We start from the raw sequence: 20429 nt of genomic DNA, 5'->3' as shown, positions 1-20429 counted from the left end.
TCTTAGGAAGATATCTGTGCACTGACTGGTGCCTCTCAGTCCCTCTCCCTCAGGGAGACATTGATACACTGACTGGTGTGTCTCAGTCCATCTTGCTCAGGGAGATATATCTCTCTCTCTCCCAGGGAGCTATCTGTACACTAACTGGTGTCTCAGTCCCTCTCTCTCTGAGGACACTTATTCTGCATTGAAAGGTCTTTCTCAGTCATCTCTGTCTCAGGGAGATATCCATATACTGACTGGTGTCTCTCAGTCCCTCTCACTCAGGGACATATCCGTATACTGACAGGCCTTTCTCAGTCCCCTCTGTCTCTGGGAGATATCAGGTACAGTGAATAGTGTCTCTCAGTCCATCTCTCTCAGGGCATTATCTCGAGAGTGACTGGTGTCTCAGTCCCTCTGTCTCAGGGAGGTATTTGTACACTGGCTGGTGTCTCTCAGTCCCTTTCTCTCAGGGAGATATCTGTACACTGGCTGGTGTCTCTCAGTCCCTTTCTCTCAGGGAGATATCTATACACTGACTGCTGTCTCTATTCCCCTCTTTCTCACAGAGATATCTTTTCAATGACTGGTGTCTCCCAGTCCCTCTTTCTCAGGGAGATACCTTTTTTTTAATTCATTCATGGGGTTTGGGCGTCGCTAGCCAGGCCGGCATTTATTGCCCATACCTAATTGTCCTTGAGAAGGTTGTGGTGAGCTGCCTTCTTGAACCGCTGCTGTCCATTTGGGGTAGGTATACCCACAGTGCTGTTAGGAAGGGAGTTCCAGGATTTTGACCCAGCGACAGTAAAGGAACAGCGATATAGTCAGGATGGTGTGTGACTTGGAGGGGAACTTGCAGGTGGTGGTGTTCCCATGCATTTCCTGCCCTTGTCCTTCTAGTTGGTAGAGGTTGCAGGCTTGGAAGGTGCTGTTGAAGGAGCCTTGGTGCATTGCTGCAGTGCATCTTGTAGATGGTACACACTGCTGCCACTGTGTGTCGGTGGTGGAAGGAGTGAATGTTTGTAAATGGGGTGCCAACAGAGCGGGCTGCTTTGTCCTGGATGGTGTCGAGCTTCTTGAGTGTTGTTGGAGCAGCACCCATCCAGATAAGTGGAGAGTATTCCATCACACTCCTGACTTGTGCCTTGTAGATGGTGGACAGGCTTTGGGGAGTCAGGAGGTGAGTTACTCGCCTCAGGATTCCTAGCCTCTGACCTGCTCTTGTAGCCATGGTATTTATATGGCTACTCCAGTTCAGTTCCTGGTCAATGGTAGCCCCTAGGATGTTGATAGTGCGGGATTCAGCATTGGTAATGCCATTGAATGTCAAGGGAGCTAGTTAGATGCTCTCTTGTTGGAGATGGTCATTGCCTGGCATTTGTATGGCGCGAATGTTACTTGCCACTGATGAGCCTAAGCCTGGATATTGTCCAGGTCTTGCTGCATTTCTACATGGAATGCTTCAGTATCTGAGGAGTCACGAATGGTGCTGAACATTGTGCAATCATGAGCGAACATCCCCACTTCTGACCTTATGATTGAAGGAAGGTCATTGATGAAGCAGCTGAAGATGGTTGGGCCTAGGCCACTACCCTGAGGAACTCTTGCAGTGATGTCCTGGAGCTCAGATGATTGACCTCCAACAACCACAATCATCTCCCTTTGCGCTAGGTGTGACTCCAGCCAGCAGAGGGTTTTCCCCCTGATTCCCATTGACCTCAGTTTTGCTGGGGCTCCTTGATGCCACACTCGGTCAAATGCTGCCTTGATGTCAAGGGCAGTCACTCTCACCTCACCTCTTGAGTTCAGCTCTTCTGTCCATGCTTGAACCAAGGCTGTAATGAGGTCAGGTGCTGAGTGGCCCTGTCGGAACCCAAACTGAGCGTCACTGAGCAGGTTATTGCTAAGCAAGTGCCACTTGATGGCACTGTTGATGACATCTTCCATCACTTTACTGATGATTGAGAGTAGGCTGATGGGGCGTTAATTGGCCGAGTTGGACTTCTCCTGCTTTTTGTGTACAGGACATACCTAGGCAATTTTCCACATTGCAGGGGAGATGCTAGTGTTGTAGCTGTACTGGAACAGCTTGGCTAGGGGTGCGGCAAGTTCTGGAGCACAGGTCTTCAGTACTATTGCCAGAATATTGTCAGGGCCCATAGCCTTTGCAGTATCCAGTGCCTTTAGTCGTTTCTTGATATCATGCAGAGTGAATCGAATTGGATGAAGACTGGCATCTGTGATGCTGGGGACTTCAGGAGGAGGCCGAGATGGATCATCAACTCGGCACTTCTGGCTGAAGAGTGTTGCAAATGCTTCAGCCTTATCTTTCGCACTGATGTGATGGGCTCCCCCATCATTGAGGATGGGGATATTTGTGGAGCCACCTCCTCCAGTTAGTTGTTTAATTTTCCACCACCATTCATGGCTGGATGTGGCAGGACTGCAGAGCTTAGATCTGATCCGTTGGTTATGGGATCACTTAGCTCTGTCTATCGCATGCTGCTTACACAGTTTGGCACGCAGATAGTCCTGTATTGCAGCTTCACCAGGTTGACATCTCATTTTGAGGTATGCCTGGTGCTGCTCCTGGCATGCCCTCCTGCACTCTTCATTGAACCAGGGTTGGTCTCCTGGCTTGATAGTAATGGTAGAATGGGGGATATGCTGGGCCATACAATACAATACTGCTGCTGCTGATGGTCCACAGCGCCTCATGGATGCCCAGTTTTGCATTGCTAGATCTGTTTGAACTGTATCTCATTTAGCACGGTGGTAGTGCCACACAACACGATGGAGGGTATCCTCAATGTGAAGGTGGGAGTTCGTCTTCACAAGGACTGCGCGGTGGTCACTCCTACCAATACTGTCATGGCCAGATGCATCTGCAGCAGGCAGATTGGTGAGGACGAGGTCAAGTATGTTTTCCCCTCTTGTTGGTTCCCTCACCACCTGCTGCATACCCAGTCTAGCATATATGTCCTTTTGGACTCGGCCAGCTCGGTCAGTAGTGGTGCTACCGAGCCATTCTCGGTGATGGACATTGAAGTCCCCCCACCCAGAGTACATTTTGTGCCCTTGCCACCCTCAGTGCTTCCTCCAAGTGCTGTTCAACATGGAGGAGTACTGAGTCATCAGCTGAGGGAGGGCGGTAGGTGGTGATCAGCAGGAGGTTTCCTTGTCCATGTTTGATCTGATGCCATGAAACCTCATGGGGTCCAGAGTCGATGTTGAGGACTCCCAGGGCAACTCCCTCCCTACTGTATACCATTGTGCCACCACCTCTGGTGGGTCTGTTCTGCCTGTGGACAGGACATACCTGGGAATGGTGATGGCATTGTCTGGGACATTGTCTGTCAGGTATGATTCCGTGAGTATGACTATGTCAGGCTGTTGCTTGACTAGTCTGTGGGACAGCTCTCCCAACTTTGGCACAAGCCCCCAGATGTCAGTAAGGAAGATTTTGCAGGGTCGACAGGGCTGGGTTTGCAGTTGTCGTTTCCAGTGCCTAGGTCGATGCCGGGTGGTCTGTCCGGTTTCATTCCGTTTTATTGACTGCGTACCTGTTGACTGCCTGCTGTCTCTCACTCTCTCCCAGGGATGTATGTGTACCCTGACAGCTGTCTCTTTGTCATCTGTCTCAAGGAGATATCTGTACACTGACTGGTGCCTCTCAGTCCCTCTGTTTGAGGGAGATATCTGTACTCTGACTGGTGCCTCTCAGTCCCTCTGTTTGAGGGTGATATCTGTACTCTGATTGGTGTCTCTCAGTCCAGTCTCTCACAGGGGGATACCAGTAACTTGCCGGGGGTGGCTTAGTCACTCTGCCTGAGGGAGATATCAGGCACATTGACTGGTGTCTCTCAGTCCCCTCTCTCCCATGGAGCTGGCTGTACAGTTACTGGAGTCCCTGAGGCCCTCCATCTCAGTGAGATATCTGTAACTTGACTGGTTTCTCTCAGTGCATCTCTCCCAGGGAGATTTCGATACACCTACTGGTGGGTCTTAGTCCCTCTCTCTCATGGAGATATCTGTACAGTGACTCTTCTTTGGGCCTCCTTATCTCGAGAGACAATGGATATGCGCCTGGAGGTGGTCAGTGGTTTGTGAAGCAGCGCCTGGAGTGGCTATAAAGGCCAATTCTGGAGTGACAGGCTCTTCCACAGGTGCTGCAGAGAAATTTGTTTGTCAGGGCTGTTGCACAGTTAGCTCTCCCCTTGCGCCTCTGTCATTTTTCCTGCCAACTTCATGTTCGCGACAATTTCATGTCGCGTTTGCAGACGTCTTTATAGCGGAGACATGGACGGCCGGTGGGTCTGATACCAGTGGCGAGCTCGCTGTACAATGTGTCTTTGGGGATCCTGCCATCTACAGTGACTGATATCTCTTATTCCCTCTCTCTCAGGGAGTTATCTGTACACTGACCGGTGCCTCTCAGTCCTACTCCCTCAGGGAGCTATCTGTACACTGACTTTGTCTCTCAGTCAGTCCATCCCAGGGAGATATCTGTAAATGGATTGGTGTCTCTCATCTTTCTCTCTCTCATGGAGATATCTGTACACTGACTGGTGTGTTTCAGTCCCTCTCTCTCACGGAGAAATATGTACAATGACTAGTGTCTCTCATTATCTCTCTCTCTGGGAGATATCTGTACGCTGACCTGTGTCTCTCAGTGTCGTCCTCTCTCAGGAAGGTATCTCTACACTGACTGGTGTCTCTCAGTCCCTCTATCTAAGGGAGCTATCTGTACAGTTACTGGAGTCCCTGAGTCCCTCTCCTGTAACTTGGCTGGTGTCGCCCAGTCTCTCTCTCTCTCTCAGGGAGCTATCTGTACACTGACTGGTGTCTCTCAGTCCCTTCCCTCCCTCTAGGGTGCTGTCTGTATACCGACAGGTCTTTCTCAGTCCCCTGTCTCTCAGGGAGATATCTTAAAATTGACTGGTGTCTCTCGGTCCCTCACTCTCAGGAGATATTTGTGCACTGACTTGGTCTCTGAGTGCCCTTTCTCAGGGAGATACCTGTACACTGACTGGTGTCTCTCTATTTCCAAACATTAGTTAATGAGATAGGAATAAGCAAGCTCCATTGTATTCATTATAATGTCTCTTCTGTATTTGCTAAGAATGCGATAGACCAGGCTACGAATGCTCAATGGATGCTGGCTGGTTCAATCAAATTGTTATCTGGTCTCACTCTCTTCTGCCAAATCCATCACTACTTCAAGATCATTCTGGAGAACAAAAATAACCCCAGCTTCTTTTCTCCAGTCCCACATAATGCAGCAGCCAGCCAATCAGCAGGCTGGCAGCTCTTAGGCCGAGCAGCGCCACTGGGAGCAGTGGCTGGGACAGCTGGGACTGTACCCGGCCAATGGAAGCGCAAGGAAGGATGGCCCCGGATCGAAAGTAGGTTTTTGGGGCCTCTCTGGGGACAACTGGCTGGGCCCTGGCAAGGCAAGGAGGGTCATTTCAGAGCAGGGTGGGGGGGGAAGTGCTGTTCAGTGGGGGCAGTTAGGCCGTAGGGGGCCCTCCAAGAGGCACAGGGTGCCCGATTATGAAAGCTCCCCTCAGCCTGCAAGAAGGCTGCCAGCAGCGGCATGAGGCAGCCCTTAAGTGGCAGATAATTGACCACTTTAGGGCCTTGATTGGCTCGGGGCAGGTAGGCCATTTCTTGATGCCACCGCCCCGTGTAAAATTGCATCGGGGCTGGGAAGGCATCGGAAACGGCCCCCACCCCCACCCCCACCCCCGGACTGCCACTCAATTCTTCCTCCCCTCACCCCGCCACCGGCCCGCTCAATGGAGGGCTGTAAAATTCCGGCCAATCTATCAGTTAATTCAGTTTTTGGTGTCTTAGTGAAAGGAGGAATATTGGGCAGAACCTCCTGCATTTCTTCAAACAACGTCATGAGATCTTTAATATTCTCTTGAACCGAAGAAAAGGTTCCATTTGGATTCATATAAATATATAAAATTGACCATCAGGAAAAGGCCAGCTGTTCCATCAAACTTGCCCCACATCACATGATGGCTGGAGCATCGTGAGAAAACATGTCCCACCCCCACTCTCAAATCACCTTCTCACTCCACCATGTAATGTCCTGAGAAAGATGAAAAAGCCAGGACTAAAAAGGGAAAATTCCTCTGGAAAATCCCTCTCTGATCCCCTCAGGTGACCAGAGCCAGCCAGGATATCACATGGACCAAGTGTTATCTAGAAAGACACTTATCTCTGTATGATGCCATTTCTGACTCAGCCCGGAACAAGACAAGTTCCCTCTTGAAGGTAGACAGAGAGTCAGCACCCAACACACCAGCTAATAATGTATTCCAGAGGCTCATTACTCTCAGGGGAAAAAAGAACTGCCGATCATCCAGTCCATTCCTCTGTTTACATAGTTTTAAATCATGTCACTCAATGATTCCTCAATCTGTTAAACTGGGCTAATCGATCAATCGATATGCTATCCAGTTGTTTAATTAGTTTATAGTGCACAGTCAGGTCACCGCTAAGTTTATGCTGCCCCAGATGGATGGAGTACTGCATTGAAATATCTGCCGAGGTTATGTACTTCACCCCTGGAACCACAACCTTCTGACTCTGAGGCAAGTAACATGATAACTTGAAGTTACCTTTTGATATCCTAGCATAATTGGTGAACTGGGAGAACAAGATATTGTTAAGAGAGAGCAAGTATGTGGTTTATGCGGGATAGTCATGTCTGATGAATTAGCTGGATGTCTTTGAGGAGGTTCTAGGTCTGGTGGATGAGAATGAGGCAGTGGATTCTGTCTACCTAAAGATGAGGGAGGAATTTGAACCTGTTCCACAGAACAGACTGATTCAGTCGGTCTGTGCCCATGGGACAGATGGCAATGTATTGGCTGAATTGATGCACGACTAAGAAGCAGCAAAAGGTGTGGAATCTGGTTGCCAATGTAATTCAACAGTGTTTGGTATTGGGGGGAATCAGTGTTTATATTTTTTATAAATCACTAAGAAAGGGAATTTGTCTTAATTTGCAAATGATACCAAACTGGATTGGCCAATAGTGCTGACCAATCTACCATTATCATAAGGATTATGTCCAGGTTTGATCAGTAGGTAGCAAGATGGCAGTGAAATCTGTATTATATTGTTAATGTGCTTTTAGAATTAAATGAGGATAGTAGACTTTGGGTCAAAGTAACAGGAATTTATTTGTAGGGGTCTTATCTCTAAGTTATCTACATGAACAATGAGGGTCAGACTTGTGACATCACATCCTGTGATGATGCTTAATGTCTATATGCATAATCTACCCAGCAACAGTTTATGTCCATTATACGACAGAATTTACTGAAAAAATAATGGCATGTGAATGGGGCAAGCTGTTATTAATGTGAAAATCAGCCAGCAAGTTATGGTGAGGAAGCAATACTCCATGAATTGTGAATTGCCACAAGTTGCTGGCTGATTTGTGCATTCTACGGTTGGCTTCACGAAAACAACAGCTCGCACTTAACCTACCTGATGGTTTTCAAGAAGTTGATGTATTTGCACATTAATTGCAGATTAAAGTCACCACAGAAAATTATCTTGAGTAATTAATAATTGCTAATTAAGTACCCTTTTAATGGTTGTTAATGACTGACAATCAACCACTTTGTTCAGGAAGTGTACAATTAAAACTCATTCCTTCAGGTTGTGAATTGTTACAAGAGATCAAAAAATGTCACTTTTTACTGAATTTTCTTTCCATCTCTTTTTCTCTCTCTCGTAATCCAAGCTTCTTTATTCCTCTTTCTATACCTGATTTGACATTGAATTCACCCACTTTATTTCACCCACTTTCTCCGTCCCTCCTCTGTTTTTTCTCAATCCTTTAATCTCATTGGTTAAGGAAATACACTATTAGTCCCAGTGTTCACCAAGCTCCCAGATGCCCTGTTACCCTTGCTGCACATTATTAGATCGCAGTTCCAACAAGGTCATGGTCAAAAATATTTTGAGCTGACGGGGGCAGGAACAAGTCTAGCTATCAGGGCAGAAGGTGAGATGCCCCTTGCAGTAAATACTGGGCCACAGATTATTAGACAGGAGCAGCATGAGGCTGATTCCTGCACTGAGTTGTGAGGAAATGTTGTCTGTCCTGGAACTTTATTCTTTGGAAAGAAGAAAAAAGAGATGAATCTTGATTAAAAGATCTTTAAAATTTTCACAAGTGTGGAACATTTAAATTCAGAAAAAGATCCAAGAGAAATAAGAAATTTAGACAACTCTTGCTCAGTAAAAGGGTGACAGAATTGTGGAACAGATTACCAGTGTTGCTGGTGGAGCAAAAAAAACAGGAAGTTTATAAATGGGATGCCTGGCTATTAGTTCTAGAACCACAGTAAGAATATAAGAGCAAAAGAAATAGGAGCAGGTGTGGACCATACGGCCCCTCAAGCCTGCTCCGCCATTTAATGCAATCATAGCTGATCCTCAGCCTTAACTTCGCTTTCCCACTCACTCCCCATATCCTCGATTCCCTGTGAAACCAAAAATCTGTCTATCTCAGCCTTAAATATATTCAATGATGGAGCATGCACAACCCTCTGGGGTAGAGAACTCCAAAGATTCACAGCCCTTTGAGTGAAGAAATTTCTCCTCATCTCAGTCCTAAATGATTGGCCCCTAATTCTGAGACAGTTGTCACGAATGAGGTGGAAGGAGTGCACTGTTCATTCAGTCCCGCTTCTCCACAGGTCACAACTTATTCCTTAAATCATCCCACTTACTGACACAGTGGCCTGAATTTTACTGGCGTGCTGCAAATCGCCACGGCGCGTTTAGATCTCGGCAGCTTGCTCATGTTGAGCGGCTGTCGCTGAACCCCCACGATATTTCTCACTTAAATGGAGGGGACAGAGCGGCCATCCCCGATGACGTAGAGGGCGTGGCCGCTCCGACCCCGGCAGCAGCATCTGGTGCCACTGCACCGGCACCAGCACCATTTTTAAAGGACTTCAAGCCCTTACAGATTATTTGCATTTTTAAAGCCAGCACCATCTTCTATTTGAATAACATGAGTTTATTACATTTCAAAGCCCCTCTTCCACACCCTCAATGAGGAAACAATATATTTATTTCCCTCTCACCCTTGAAAACTATTTTTTCCCAGTCCTGACCTTTCAACTCAAAACTTTGCACTCTTTGCCTTTCAACCCCTTCCCACATCCACTCAGCCAGTTGAATCGCTTTTCACTGCTCACCCCCGCTCCCGCCCTGAGAATTTCACTGCTCCCCCCTTCCCCACACTGTCACGCCTCAGATGTCCATGCGAACGTCCGAAGGCACGGGAGTTCCGGCCAGCGCTTGGAATAACAGCATGGGACGGCAGTCAGGACAAGATATGTTTATTTGCATGTTTTAGAATTAATTTTAATATTAAAATGAAGGCCCCACTGCCAAGCAGCAGGAGGTCGCACTGAGGCCTCACCGCTGCCGGTAAAATAAGGACGGGCCTTCTCAGCGTCAGGGGACGTGGTGGGCCTCTCCTGGAAGAATTTTCCGGGCCCCCCCACCATGATCCCCGATGCCGGAGGGCTAGTAAAATTCAGCCCAGTCAATCAGATACACTATTTTCCCCAGAACAGAACACACTAACCAGGTTCCTTTACTGAACAACAAAACTAACAGTTTACTATAAAACAAGTCTTAACTAGTAATGAAGTAAAACAATATTACAATGATCAAGTTTTTAAAAATCCAATATTAAATTTTTTTTTTAAATCCCCTTTTCTATCTTAACCCTTCACGCTCACACATACATATATATATATATATATACCGGTTCACCGAAAAAGTGAAAAAAGGATTTTTCGATCAGAACACTATTACAGACCAAAAAAAAAACACCCAGGTAGATCACTTGCCCACCCCTGAAATAATAAATAGCAGATAAGACACACTGCACCAAACTGGCACACAGTCCAACCTCCGAGCACATGCAGGCAGGATCCTTAGAGTCTTCCAGAATTAGCTCCCTTCAACATCCCTATCAACATCCAAGGGGCTACCATTGATCAGAAACTGAACTGGAGTAGCCATATCAATACCGTGGCTACAAGAGCAGGTCAGAGGCTGGGAATCCTGAGGCGAGTAACTCACCTCCTGACTCCCCAAAGCCTGTCCACCATCTACAAGGCACAAGTCAAGAGTGTGATGGAATACTCTCCACTTGCCTGGATGGGAGCAGCTCCAACAACACTCGAGAAGCTTGACACCATCCAGGACAAAGCAGCCCGCTTGATTGGCACCCCATCTACAAACATTCACTCCCTCCACCACCGACGCATAGTGACAGCAGTGTGTAACAACTACAAGATGCATTGCAGCAATGCACCAAGGCTCCTTAGACAGCACCTTCCAAACCCACGACCTCTACCAACTAGAAAGACAAGGGCAGCAAATGCATGGGAACACCACCACCTGCAAGTTCTCCTCCAAGTCACACACCATCCTGACTTGGAACTATATCGCCGTTCCTTCATTGTCATTGGGTCAAAATCCTGGAACTCCCTTCCTAACAGCATTGTGAGTATACCTACCCCAAATTGACTGCAGCGGTTCAAGAAAGCAGCTCACCACCACCTTCTCAAGGGCAATTAGGGATAGGCAATAAATGCTGGCCTGGCCTACTGTGAAGGCAGATGCAAAATATTTGTTCAGCGTCTCTGCCCTTTCCTCATTCCCCATTTCTCCTGTCTCTGCCCCCAAGGAACCAAAATTTGCTTCAGCTACTCTCTTTTTTATATACTTGGAACAGCTCTTATAATCTGTTTTTATGTTCCTAGCTAGTTTACTGTAATATTCTATTTTTCCATTTTTGACAACCTTTTGATGGTTTCTGACACACTCCCCATCTTCAGGCTTAGTACTGTTCTTTGCTACATTATAAGCCTCTTCTTTAAATCTAACTTTTTATTGTAACTTTCCTAGTAACCCATAGATAGATCTTGCAGAATTTTTGTTTTTTTAATGGCACATATTTTTGTTGAATATTTTGAATTGTTTCTTTCAATGTTTTCCATTGATTATATACTGTTATACCTTTCAGTCTATTTCCCCAATCAACAATCAAGCTGGCTCTCCCCTCATACCTCTGTAATTGGCTTTGTTTAAGTTTAAGATTCTTGTTTGGGACTGTGCCGGGGCGGCACAGTGGCGCAGTGATTAGCACCGCAGCCTCACAGCTCCAGCAACCCAGGTTCAATTCTGGGTACTGCCCGTGTGGAGTTTGCAAGTTCTCCCTGTGTCTGCATGGGTTTCCTCCAGGTGCTCCAGTTTCCTCCCACATGCCAAAGACTTGCAGGTTGATAGGTAAATTGGCCATTATAAATTGCCCCTAGTATGGGTAGGTGGTAGGGAAATATAGGGACAGGTGGGGATGTGTTAGGAATATGGAATTAGTGTAGGATTAGTAAAAATGGGTGGTTGATGGTCAGCACAGACTCGGTGGGCCAAAGGGCCTGTTTCAGTGCTGTATCTCTAAACTAAACTAAATTTAATATGGAATTCAACTGTATTATGACCACTTTTCCCCTAGTCGGTCTTTTAGAACCATAGAACTGTAGAAAAGTTACGGCACGGAAGGTGGCCATGCAGCCCATAGAGTCTGCGCCGGCTAATAATACTAGCCGCCCATGCTAATCCTATCTTCCAGCACCTGGTCTGCAGCCTTGCAGGTTACAGCACTTCAGGTGCATGTCCAGGTACCTTTTAAATGAGTTTATGGTTTCTGCCTCCACCACCGATCCAGGCAGTGACTTCCAGACACACACCGCCCTCTCGGTGAAAAAGTTTTTCCTCATGTCCCCTCTAATCCTTCTACCAATCACCTTAAATCTGTGCCCCCTGGTAATTGATCTCTCCACTAGGGGCAACAGGTCCTTTCTATCTACTCTATCTCGGCCCCTCATAATTTTGTACACCTCAGTTAAGTCACCCCTCAGCCTCCTCTGTTCTAAGGAAAAGAACCCGAGCCTAACCATTCTTTCCTCATAGCTGCAACTTTCAAGCCCTGGCAACATTTTTGTAAATCTAATTGATTACTAATTAATCCTTCCTCATTGCACAATATTAGATCTAAAAAAGCTTTCTCCTGAGTTGTATCCGTGAAGTATTGTTCTGTCACAGAAGCATTTTACAAACTCAGCTTTCAAAGCACCTTTGCCAATTTGATTGGTCCAGTCTATATGAAGTTTAAAGTCCCCGCAATTATGACATTGCCTTTGTACAAGCTCCAATTATTTAGAGTGATAGAGTTATACATCACAGAAATAGCACATGTCCGTACTGGCCATCAAGCACCTATTTCTTGCTTAATGCTTTGTCCAATGCTATAACTACTATTAGGGAGCCTATAAACTACTCTTCGCAGTGTTTTATGACCCTTGTTATTCCTAATCTCCACCCATACTGATTCTACATCCTGATCGTTCGAGCCAAGATCCTTCCTCACTACTTCCTTTATGTCATCCTTTACCATCAAGGCTACTCCTCCTCCTTTTCCATTCTGTCTGTCCTATTGAAATGTTGTGTACCCTGGAATATTCATTTCCAAATCTTGGTCACCTTGTAACCATGTCCCTGTAATGTTGATTGTGTACAATAATATAGGGTTGATACTGGGCAGAATATGTAAATTGACTGTGAGCATTGTGGCAGGAAGCGTACAGAATATGTACAGAACCTCATGGAGAATTGTAGTAGAAGCTTTGGGTGCAAGATGTGTGTAAATAAACTCCTGTTACTTTAACTGTTAGATTCATATATTCTGTACTGAGCCTTAATAGTTATCAGAATATTATCTGGTGGCAACAGTAAATTAGAAAAGAAGATAGAGAAAACTTTGCCCTGACTAGAAAATTTCAAAAAAGTAGCTAGACTGAACCAAGCCAAGGCCTGGCCAAAATGAATTTGAAGGTTTACATGGTATCATACTGCATTGTGGCTCACCCAGAAGCCAGGCAAGGACCAGGTCAGAGCATGCAATGGGAGAGTGTGCAGATGACATTCTCATTACTCAAGGCATAGATGAAGGGAAAGCGACATAGGGAGAGGTTAAGGCACTCGAGACTCACTTTAAGAAAAAATGACATCGTGGAGTGTGCCCAATTTAATCATTGTAACCGGCAGAAAGAGGAGAGCATTAATTCATTTCTCAAGGATTTATAAACTCGCTGAGGATTGCAAATACGACAGCTTATGGGAAGAACTGATTAAAGACAGGAGTAGTCAGTGTAGTAGACAACGCCTTTTCAGATCATCTATAGTTGAGAGATGATCTCACATTAACAAAATCTATTCAGTTGAGCAGGCAAGCAAAGCTTAGAAAGTTTAATCGATTCGTTGTTCGAGGTGACTGGGAAAGTCTGATCTCGAGAGTAGCAGACTCCATTGAATTTGTTAAGAAATCAAAAGGGGAAAATGGCAGTAAAAGACAAGAAAGGCGGGAAGAGCATCTAGAGGCAGCAGCAACTAATTGCAGTAGGTCTGGCTGAGTAAGGCACAAGCGGGAAAACTGCCCAGCCAAAGAAGCGGAGTGTTTTTCATGCAAAAAGAAGGGATGCTTTAAGTTAGTGTGTTGCAGTAAAAAACTAGCACTGCATGTAATTAAAGGGAAATCCTGAGAGAACAAAAAAGTACATGATGTACAAAATGTGGGAAAACCTTTTTTCAGGGAAATCCAAGCAACAAGTAAGAGTTTCTGAATGACAGAAATTCTTGTGGAAGGCAACAGGACTAATTTTACACTGGACACAGGAACAGCAATTTCTGTATTATCAGACACAGAACCATGACTAAAAAAGAAAACTCTCAAATCAACGGGTAACAAATTATATGGGCCTGGAGACATGGAGTTGAAGGTAATAGAGTTAAAAACATTGAGTTACTGGGGAAAGGAAAGAGCTCAATTTTTACCATATTGGATGTTAACAGCGGATTTTGACAATTACCATTGGGTGAGGAATCTAAGCTCTTAACAACATTCATAACACCATTTGGAAGATTCTGTTTTAACAGGTTGCCACTCGGAATTACGTCAGCACTGGAGATGTTTCAAAGGACGATGTTGAGAATCCTGGAAGGATTATATGGGATCATCTGCCATATAGATGACATATTAATCCATGGAGCCAACAGAGATTGGAAGAAGCAGGTCTCACATTTAATGAGAAATGTGTTTTTTTCACAGCCAAGGCTGTGATATAATAGATGTGTCCGATATTAGAGCAGATCCACAAAATACAAAAGTGAGAAGGGACTTCCCAGAGACTAAAAGCATTACAGAGCTTCAAAGGTTTATGGGAATAGTTAATCAAGTAGGGACATTTCTAACAAATTTAGCCATGATCAATGAGCCATTATGACAGTTGTTGAAAAATGACAATGTTTGGTTTTGGAAAGAAGCCCAACAAGAATTCTTCAAGAAAATCAAGAAAATGCTAATATCATCAGAGGTGTTAGCACATTATGACCCAGAGCTATCCACCATCATAGCTGCAGATACGTCATCAACAGGATTGGCAGCTGTCCTATTTCAAGTGCAGTGAGATGGGAAACACAGACATGTATAATTTGACTCTCATTCGTTAACAGAAACTGAGCAGAGATACACAGTAATAGAAAAGGAAGCATTGGCAGAAACCTAGGTATGTGAAAAATGTTCAGATTATATTCAAAGTCGAAGCAGATCATAAACTGTTGGTTACACTATTAAACTCAAAGGAGTTTGTGAAATTACCTCCAAGAGTACAGAGGTTTAGGTGAAGACCAGTGAGATTTAACATGGAAACTGAATACGTTCCAGGAAAATAGCAGATCACAGCAGATGCTTTATTGTGTATTTCAGCAGCAGGGCCAGAAAAAGGAGCTATTTTGCTTCTCGACAAAATAGAAGTTTTTGCTTTGACGACGCCAACAACTTTACCTGCTACAGCTCAGAAACTGAGTGAGATCAGGAATGTGCAGAAAATAGACAAAGGGCTTATTTCGAGCTCAAAAACTGTGCGTGCCGCATGCCAAAGAACCACAATTTAGGAGTGTGATGTAATACTTTCCACTTGCCTGGATGGGTGCAGCTCCAACAACATTCAAGAAGCTCGACACCACCTCTACCACCTAGAAGGACAAGGGCAGCAGATGCATGGGAACACCACCACCTGCAAGTTCCCTCCAAGCCACACACCATTCTAACTTGGAACTATATCGCTGTTCCTTCACTGTCACCAGGTCAAAATCCTGGAACTCCCTTCCTAATAGCACTGTGGTTGTACCTACCCCACATGGACTGCAGTGGGACAAAAAAGTGATTCATCACCCCTTCTCAAGGGCGATTAGGGATGAGCAATAAATGCTGGCCGAGCCAGCAACACACATCCCATGAACAAACAAAAAAATGACCCAATCAGATACAGAACAGGTCGATATGAAGATGAAAGATTTCTAAGATTTCAAATAGCTTCTCAGCTACACACTAAATCTGAGGCTGAGCAACTTAATACCCTATTATATCCCATGGGTGCAAATGGTGAGTGAAACCCATCCTATGTTTTTAGTAGCACAGTGGCGCAGTGGTTAGCACTGCAGCCTCACAGCTCCAGCGACTCGGGTTCAATTCTGGGTACTGCCTGTGTGGAGTTTGCAAGTTCTCCCTGTGTCTGCGTGGGTTTCCTCCTTGTACTCCAGTTTCCTCCCACATGCCAAAAGACTTGCAGGTTGATAGGTTAATTGGCCATTATAAATTGCCCTTAGTATAGGTAGGTGGTAGGGAAATATAGGGACAGGTGGGGATGTGGTAGGAATAGGGAATTAGTGTAGGATTAGTAAAAATGGGTGGTGGATGGGCGGCACAGACTCGGTGGGCCGAAGGGCCTGTTTCAGTGCTGTATCTCTAACTAACTAACTAACTAACTAACTAGACGACAGCCTGGCAAAGCTATGCAAAAGCAAAATGCTCACTAAACGTGATGTGAATCGTGGCTTTTGGCAGGTTCTGTTGGACGAGATTATTCACAACATTTATCACACCATTCGGGACATTTTGCTTCAATCGCTTACCATTTGGTATAACATCTGGACCTGAAATCTTCCAAAATGGAGTCGGCGTGTCCAATATTCTGCAAGGACTCAAAGGGGTGATGACACATGGACGACATCCTGGTCCATGGGAAATCTATCGAGGAACATGACCAGAGAGTAAAAGCAATTCGACATCGTCTTCAAGAAGAAGGGCTGACACTTAACGACAAGTATGAATTCTCAAAAACGTCCATTCGTTTCTTGGAATATATTTTAAGTAGGAACTGTAGAATGGCAGACCTGCAAAAGATGACAGCCATTAATGAGTTTCCAACTCCAACTTCAGTCCAACATATCCAAAGATTCCTTGGAATGGTGAATCGATTGGCAAAAGTTTTACCCAATTTGGCCCAAGTATCAGAACTATTACAGGAACCAACAAGCTCGCAATTACAATAACAAACATTGTACCAGAAACCTACCAATCTTAAAGGAAGGAGTGAAGGTATGTATATGAGGCATGAAGGTAGTCATCCAGACAGACAAAGTTCATCTGAGATCTTATCAAGCACTTAATCCTGAGGGTACTATACGCCAAGGACTATACTAAGGAGAAACTTTATTCCGAGACCTCAAACACAATACCCAACCAGTCATATATCTGGAAGAACCAGATGATGATTAAGAACCCAGAGACAACAGGATACTACAAACATTGGTCAAGGCCATCCAAGTCATTGAACAAGACTTTCAAGAATGACAACAGATCTTCTGAGTCCGACAAGAACACAATCAGGAGAGTCATGAAACCTCCTGATAGACTGAATCTATAATGTCAGAGACTTGGGGGGGAGATGGCGTAGTATATAAATTCAAAATGAATGACTATATGTATCAAAAATATATATGGACAAAGACTTGGGGGGGTGTAGTATAAGGGTGTGAAAGAGTTAATGTTTGAGATAGTGGGAGTAACCCCTCCAACTGTAGTGATGATGACATAGTTGTCACAGGGGTATTAGACTTGGAAGAAACCAGCATATTGAGAGGTGTTAGCTGGACTGGCTTAATGAGAGGGTAAATGGTTATATATATAAAATAAACAAAGAACAAAGAACAGGACAGCACAGGAAAAGGCCATTCGGCCCTCCAAGCCTGCGCCGATCTTGATGCCTGCCTAAACTAAAACCTTCTGCACTTCCGGGGACCGTATCCCTCTATTCCCATCCTATTCATGTATTTGTCAAGATGCCTCTTGAACGTCTCTATGGTACCTGCTACCACCACCTTCCCCCGGCAGCAAGTTCTAGGCACTCACCACCCTCTGTGTAAAGAACCTGCCTCGCACATCCCCTCTAAACTTTGCCCCTCGCACCTTAAACCTATGTCCCCTAGTAACTGACTCTCCCACCCTGGGAAAAAGCTTTTGACTATCCACTCTGTCCATGCCGCTCATAACTTTGTAAACCTCTATCATGTCGCCGCTCCACCTCCGGCGTTCCAGTGAAAACAATCCGAGTTTATCCAACCTCTCCTCATATCTAATGCCCTCCAGACCAGGCAACATTCTGGTAAACCTCTTCTGTACCCTCTCCAAAGCCTCCACGTCCTTCTGGAAGTGTGGCGACCAGAATTGCACGCAATATTCTAAGTGTGACCTAACTAAAGTTTTGTACAGCTGCAGCATGACTTGCCTATTTTTATACTCTATGCCCCGACTGATGAAGGCAAGCATGCTGTATGCCTTCTTGACTACCTTATCCACATGCGTTGCCACCTTCAGTGACCTGTGGACCTGGACGCCCAGATCTCTCTGCCTGTCAATACTCCTAAGGGTTCTGCCATTTACTGTATACCTCCCACCTGCATTAGATCTTCCAAAATGCATTACCTCACATTTGTCCGGATTAAACTCCATCTGCCATTTCTCCGCCCAAGTCTCCAACCAATCTATATCCTGCTGTATCCTCTGACAATCCTCATCACTATCCATCACTCCACCAACCTTTGTGTCGTCTGCAAACTTACTAATTAGACCAGCTACATTTTCCTCCAAATCATTTATATATACTACAAACAGCAAAGGTCCCAGCACTGATCCCTGCGGAACGCCACTAGTCACAGCCCTCCATTCAGAAAAGCATCCTTCCACTGCTACCCTCTGTCTTCTATGACTGAGCCAGTTCTGTATCCATCTTGCCAGCTCACCTCTGATCCCATGTGACTTCACCTTTTATACCAGTCTACCATGAGGGACCTTGTCAAAGGCTTTACTGAAGTCCACATAGACAACATCCACTGCCCACAAGTTACTATTTAGCCATACCAAGACTCCGAGATATCTGTAAACAATGCTGGAACTACGCTAACAACAATACACAACAGGAGAAAATATTGCTTAAAAATGGGTAGATCTAGAAATATGGTTATTGACAGCATTGATTATTTATACAGGGAAGGGCTGAAAACTCGAAAAGCAATTCTTACTGAAATCTGTTCCCACACTCCTTCCAGTGATTTGAATCTGGATCTGGCGGATGTCTGGGAGTAGGTTACTTTCTCATTCTCTTTGAATGGAGAATGGTGTATGGTAAAGAGGGGACATAAAAAGGAGAGAAAAATAACAAAGGAAAATATGGCAATTACAGAAACCAATAAACTACACCAAGGATAAATGACACAGGATTTCACATATTCTCAAATGTTAAATTAACTGACTATTCTGCTGTTTTGCTGTGAGCTCAATTGAGCTGCATTACAGTCAACTGGAATGTATTCAAAGAGAAAATCTTTTTGTAATATTTCTGTGTGATGTGGATTTCACAATATTGTTGAATAAAATGGTGAAAGAATGAAGGTTTTGCAGATTGTAATCATTGTTTTGTCAACAGATTCATTTTGAGCTGTTGTAAAGATTTTAATTTATTTTAATATTGAAATATTCAAAAGGTAGTTGTAAGCATAATTAATACAGTACAAATTCCACAAAAATGGAACTGCTGGTATATATGGTTAATGAGCAATGTGTAAGTAAATCATTGTCTGATACACCAGGCAATGTTGATGGAACTGTAGTTTACAGTAAGTGCTCTTTAGTGATGTGTAAGTACAGAATAGCACTGACTCAGTTCTGCTGGCCTAATTCATACTGGCTGCAGACAGTGGGCATTCTGACTTCCTTGAAAATTCCACCTGCTACTGTGTACCAGCAGGCACTTTGTTAGATAGAATGTTACACATTATTTCACCACTGACCATCCTTTAAGTATCTCTCATTCAACTTGAAAAACTTGAAATGATTTTGTATTACACGAGCTCAATGTTAGAATTTCATGATATATCTAATTCAGTACATTGTGGTTTGAAAACCTGAATATAACAGTCACAAAACCAAAATTATTTCAGGAAAATGAACACCACAAACCATTTTATTCTGTGAGTATTTGAGGACCTCTAGTGGTGAAGTCCAACCCAGCAGTTTGTCATTGTGGGAAGACTTGACAATTCTTTATGATCGGGGTCTGACTGAGTGGCCCAGATTTTGCTGCCAAATTAACCACAAGTTAAATGACGCTTGATGTTATTAATGTGTAAAATTTGCGGCAACTAGAGGTGAGGAAGAGATAGCCTGTGAATTGCCACAAGTTGCTGGATGATCTGTGCTACTGCGCCATTAGTCTTGTGAAAGCAGCAGCTCACCCTCAACGTCCCTGTGAGTTTCAAGAAATTGGTGCATTTGCACATTAATTACCCATTAAACTTGACACAGAAAGTTCAAGCTGCTATTTAAGAGCATAAGGATCCTTTTAATGATGAGATTTATATTCCTACAATATAATTCAACCACACCAGTCCAGAAAGGGAACAATTGAAACTGTGGATAACTTCAGGCTGTGAGTAAACAAAAGGAAGAATTCTTGTTTGAGAATTACCCCAAGAATTGAAATGGTTTAACAGTGGGATTTATCTTCAGATTGAACAGGAATAGTCACAGCAAATAAAACAAGGACAGGGAAATGGGGTTCCAGAGCCAGAAATGCCTCCTTGCTATCCTGTTTCCATGGGAACACTTGCAGGCCGAGGTTCAGGGCAAAGAAAAGCCTCAAGTAATCATGGAGTGACATAAATGGGTCATTGGCTCAGTATTAAATGTCTCCACCTTACTTCCTGTCATTAGCAGCAGGGGACAATCAGCCTTCTCATCTCCATATCAGAAGGTATCTATTAGACATTGTTGGAAGAAATGAGGGAGAAGGTTTACAGGGCATTGCTGGATCTAGTGCTGGGGAATGAGGTGGGTTAAGTGGACCAAGTGTCTGTGGAAGATCTCTTGGGTAAGAGCGATCATCATAGCATAAGGTTTATATTAATAATGGAGAAGAGCAGGGAACAATCTA

The sequence above is a fragment of the Heterodontus francisci genome, chromosome 1 (genome assembly GCF_036365525.1).
Source record: "Heterodontus francisci isolate sHetFra1 chromosome 1, sHetFra1.hap1, whole genome shotgun sequence".
NCBI lineage: Eukaryota > Metazoa > Chordata > Chondrichthyes > Heterodontiformes > Heterodontidae > Heterodontus > Heterodontus francisci.
The sequence above is the reverse complement of the archived record's forward strand: the minus strand, read 5'-3'. Positions refer to the sequence as shown.